A 5,496-nucleotide genomic window follows, 5' to 3' on the forward strand; every position below is an offset into this window, starting at 1 on the left:
ATCTCTTGTATTGAGAAGATATTTATTCTCATTCATATCCTTTCCTGTATTTTTCAACATGGATACGGTTTATTTCAAGATTGCAGCTGTTAGTCATTAGCTGTTTGTCGATAAATACACCTAAAATGCAGTCTTTGTGGGTTGGGAAAGGGGGGGGGGTGCTATTAGAAGCGTGAGGTGAGATAGATAGATAGATAGATGGATAGGGAGAGAGAGGGTGAAGTAAGAGGGAGGGAGGGAGGAAGAGTGGGAGAAAGACAGATAGAGAAACAGACTGAAAGGCCTACAGACAGAGAGAAAGAGACAGAGAAAGAGACAAGAAAAAAAGTGAGAAGGAGGGGGTTAAAAAGAAAAACGAAGAACGGGAGAAAGAGATATAGAAAGAAAAAAGGAGAAAGACAGGGAAAAAAGAATTTAAAAAACAAAAAAACTTTCGAAAAAGGTAAGGTTATATTTACATATTACATAACCAATATTGACCTCAAACTCAAGCTCTTACAGGCAAATCAAATAAAAGTCAAGTTTCAAAACTATTTAATCGTATGCTCACCTGAGTACTAATTGCATTTCACTACGATTATTATACAATCATTAATCTTCTTTTGCAATGCATTTGATTAATCTTCAACTTCGTGCTGTCCGTTTATCTATTTTTATCCTAAAAAATAACGTCCTTATTTACTTTTCAGTCATATTAAGAATTTAGTAAGGTGTGTGTAAAAATATATATATATATGTGTGTGTGGTATGTGTGTGTGTGTGTGTGTGTGTGTGTGTGTGTGTGTGTGTGTGTGTGTGTGTGTGTGTGTGTGTGTGTGTGTGGTGTGTACGTGTGGGTGTGTGTGTGTGTGTGTGCATATACCTATGCTTTCTCCCTTTTTTCTTTACTTGTTTTTATTCATCTTTTACTTGTTCCCTTTCATTTTCTTTCAAATATTTCTATCTTTTTCTTTTACTTATTCCCAAGCAAGTATTTCTCCTTTCTAATTCCCTCATTATCTTCCTCATTATCATCCTTCTAATCCTCCTCATTATGATCATCATCATCTTCATCCTGATCCTCATCTTACAACTCATCCTCATTCCTCCTCCTCCTCATCCTCGTCTTCTTCTTCTTCCTCCTCCTCCTCCTCCTCCTCCTCCTCCTCTTCCTCCTCTTCATCCTCCTTTTCTTCCTCCTCCTCCTTCTTATCCTCCTCTTCTTCCTCATTCTCACATTCCTCTTTTTTCTCATCCTTCTCCTCCTACTTCCCCTCCTCCTTTCCTCCTCACCCTCACCTCCTCCTCCTCTTTATCCTCCTCCTCCTCCTCCGCCTCCACCTCTTACTCCTTCTTTTTTTCCTCCTCCCTATTCTTATCTTTATCCTCCTCCTTCTCCTCCTCCTCTTCCTCCTCATTCTCAACTTCTTTTCTTCCTCCTCCTCCTCTCTATCCCCTCCCTCCTCTTCCTCCTCTTTTCCTCTTCCTCTTCTTTTTCCTCCTCCTCTCCCTTATCCTCCCCTTCCTCCTCCTCCTCTTCCTCCTCTTCCTCCTCCTCCTCCTCCTCCTCCACCTCCTCCTCCTCCTTCTCATCATTTTTCTCTCTCCTCCTCCTTTTCCTCCTCCTCATTATCTCCTACGAGTCATTTTTTTTCTCTCTCCCCCCCCCCCCTTCCTTCTTTCCTGAAGCCTCCTTGTCTCCATCAGTCAGCCGTCTTCCCCTCCCATCTTTCGCGTCTTAATCTCTGTTATTAAGTCTTTTTTACTAAGTCTTTTTCTCTCTCTCCTTCTTCTCGTCTGTAGTCGTCATTATGGTTCAGTCTTCTGGGGCGAAAATGGCTTCGTTTTGGGGGTAATTTATGGGAATTTTTGGCACGTTTTGTCGTTTGCCTCTCCTTCTCCTTCCTCTTTCTCTTTCTTCTTACTCTCCTTTCTTCATTTTCTTCTCCTTCTCTTTCTCTTTTCTTCTTCTGCTTCATCTTCTCTGCCTCCTCTTTCTTCATCGCTTCCTTCTTCATTTTCTCTTTTTTTCTTCGTCTCTTTCTGCTCCTCCTCTTCTTCTTCCTCCTCTTCTTCTTCTTTCTCCTCCTCCTCCTCCTATCCCTACCCCTCCTGCTCTTCCACTCCTCCTCCTCCTCCTCCTCCTCCTCCTCTTTCTCCTCCTCCTCCTCCTCTTCTTCTTCCTCCTCTTCCTCCTCCTCCTTCTCCTCCTTCCTCTCCTCTTCTTCATTCCGTCCTCCCCATCCTTCTTCTTCCCCTCCCTCCTCCTCCTCCCCCTCCCCCTCCTCCCCCTCTTCCTCCTCCTCCTCCTCCTCCTCCTCCCCCTCCCCCCTCCCCCTCCTCCTCCTCTTCCTCCCCCCCTCTCTCTCCTTCATCTTACTACAACCCCTTCATTCCCTCCCCCCCCCCCCCCCATCCTGATACACGGATCTCATTATTCTATATCACCACCATCTCCACCCCCCACCCCCCCACCCCCACCCCACCCAGCCTCCATCCCGTGCCGCCATTCCTTTAGGTCAACCCCCACCCCCTCCTCCCCTCCCCCCTCCTTCCTTTTACACCTCCCCCCATAGCAACCCCCCACCCCCCAGCTCTATCCTCTATCCCCCTCCCCCATACTATAACCCCAGGCTCTCCCTCTACCCCCCAGGCCCCCCTCCTCTGCCTCCTACGTCGCCCCCCCCCCATCCTCCACCAGCTAACCTCCCCCCCACCCTTCAATCCCCCTCCCTCCCCCCCTATTCCTATACGATCGCTTTTTAGTTTAACTTAAAATAACTCAGAACTTACAGTGAAAAAAAAAACATACACAAAAAAAAACAAGCGAAATAAACACATCAAGGGTAAAATGTCTCCTTCTGAAGAAAAGAAAAAGAAAAGTTAAGAAAAAAGAAAAAAGAAACAATTGACTGGAAGAAACTGAATTGGATCTGGTGAGGAGGAAAATGAACATTACAATTTTTCACCTGCTTGAATAAAACTTTCTCTCACGCTTGAAGAAAGCAAGCTATATAAAAGAGATACAGAACGCAGTATCTATTCAGAGGAGGAAAAGGAGACTGTTAATTCTCCTGTCGTAGGAAGAGCGTGGAGGACGAAAGGGAACGAAATAAAATTGTCCCCCCCTCCCTGGAGAGAGCAAGAAAAGAAAACGAGGTAAAGGTCAAGTTTATAATCAACATGGAATCTGGAATCATTATTTATACTACTCGAAAGATCAGGTGATTTGAAAAGCTTATATATATACACACCTTTTCTGCAGTAAATTGGCCTTTTATTTTATTTTTATTTTTTTTTTTTTCCTTGAGAAGAAATGCTGTTTTTAACTGTAGATCGTCTGATTCCATTCATTCCTGGCTTCGTATTGCTCAAACACTTAGCTGTAAGGGAAAACATTATTCTAACCCAACTTAACATCAAACTCAATCTACATAATGTTCCCAAAAAAGGAAGGGAGGTGACCTTCATCCCCAACCGACGCCCTTCGTGATTTAAAAACATTCATCGCAAAATTTCGTCAACGGCTCGGAACGCAGTGAAAGACCATCATGATTGGCTTGTTTAAATTTAAAAAAAAACGACACAGGATTGGCTGTTATTCAGTTATCGAAGTGATTTTTTTATATTTTCAATTTGTAACTGAAATGATGTAGAAGGTAGAATAAAATCAAAGCCTGATCTATTTATTCGTATATGTGTAAAGACGTAGATAGACAGAAAGATAGATTGATAGGCAGAAGGATAGATTGATAGATATGCAGATATGTAGATAGACAGGCAGAAAGACAGGAATATAGACTGAGAGAGATGAAATATATAAACTTCCATAAGCCATGCATGGGCTGAAAAAAAATATATATAAGTGATAGCGGTGTGTGATGTTTGTGTAAGACATATTTCCCTAATAGGCAACCCTCCGTCCCGGAAAGGATTTATGAATTAATTATCCCTATAGTCCCAATCAAGAAATCTTTATTCGTCTATTAGTATTTTGTAGAAAAGTAGATAAATCTTCTCCTCAGTGTGTAATCTTACCAAAATTTCTCTCTTGCCAAAACACGAGTGGATTATCACGTGATAGGGGAAAACGACACTCGGTAAACAGCCGAGGTGGGGGAAAAAGAGGAGGAAATTCCCCCCCACAGCTTGAAGATTTACCCCACATCCCCTTTGCAGGAATTTAGCCACATCTTAACTCTTGCTCAACACCAAGTAATAACGAGGCAGCTATTGTGTGCAAGAACAATGTAGGAGACTGTGCAGGTGCGTTTCCAGTGTTGAGTAGGGGGGGGGAGGATGGAGGGAGGTGGGGGAGAGAGGGAGAAAGGGAAGTGGGGGGAAGTGATCATCAGTGGGGGAGAAGGGAAGGGAAGGTTGAAGGGATAAGGGAAGGAGGTGGGGAAAGGGGGAAAGGAGGATGAGGATGAGAGGGAAGAAGGAAGGAGGGAGAAGGGAAAGAAGAGAGGGGAAGGTTGAAAGGATAAGGGAATAGGGAGAGAGGAAAGTAAGGGGGAGAAGGGGGGGAAGGAGGAGAAAGGAATAAGAAAGATGGTAAGAGAAAGGGGAAGGGAGAAGGAAGAGTGAAGAGACGAGGGGGGAGAGAGGAGGGCAGATAAAGGGAGAAAGGGAAGCAGTTAGAAATAGTCATTAGTAGGGGGAAGGAGGGAAGGGAGAGAGAGGAAGAAAAGAGAAAGGGAAGTGGGAGGGAAGATAAAGAGGGAAGAGGAAAGGAGTTGGAATGATCACCTGATTATGACGTAATGACCCCTTCTCTCCCTCTCGCTACCCTAATAACTTCCAAGCAGGGTATATATAAGTGGCCCTGACAAAAGCCTGAGCATGAATCTCCACATGTATCACTTCCATAGCACTTGTTTAAGACGTGAAATATACACTAAAGTCCGCCAACGTTTGCTTAGGAACCTTTAAAGGAAAATTGTGTTAAGATTATAAAGCGATGTTGTTAAGAGTGTTTATTTTTTGTTTTTGTTTTTTTGTTTTTGTTTTTTTGCTTTGGGTGGGCTGTGCATATGCAAAGTGTTTGTGTGTTTTTTTGTTTAGGTATGTGTATGTTTGTTTGTATGTGTGCGTGTTTGGTTATGTGTGTGTTAGTGTGTATTTATTTGTCGTTTGTCTGTGTGTGTGTGTCTGAGTTTGTTTGTTTATTTGTGTGTGTGTGTTTAGTTTTTAGGATACAATAAATACATAGATATAAGGTGAAAATAATTCAGATAATATTTTTATGATACCATTACCATAAGGATGAAAACAAAAGAAGTCAATGAAACTGGATTTATTTCATTTTTTTATGGAGATAAAATCTAGTATTTTATTGACGCATTAGTCTCAACTTTCATGTTCTATAACTGTTATTAAAAAATATATATAACTGTTATTAAGAATATGTAACAGTTAATACATATTATATATAACAGTTATTAGAATAATAATATATAATAAACAACAGTTATTAAAATGAAAAATAATATAAGATAATATATAACACTACCAAAA

The sequence above is a fragment of the Penaeus chinensis genome, chromosome 14 (assembly GCF_019202785.1).
Source record: "Penaeus chinensis breed Huanghai No. 1 chromosome 14, ASM1920278v2, whole genome shotgun sequence".
NCBI classification, from domain to species: domain Eukaryota; kingdom Metazoa; phylum Arthropoda; class Malacostraca; order Decapoda; family Penaeidae; genus Penaeus; species Penaeus chinensis.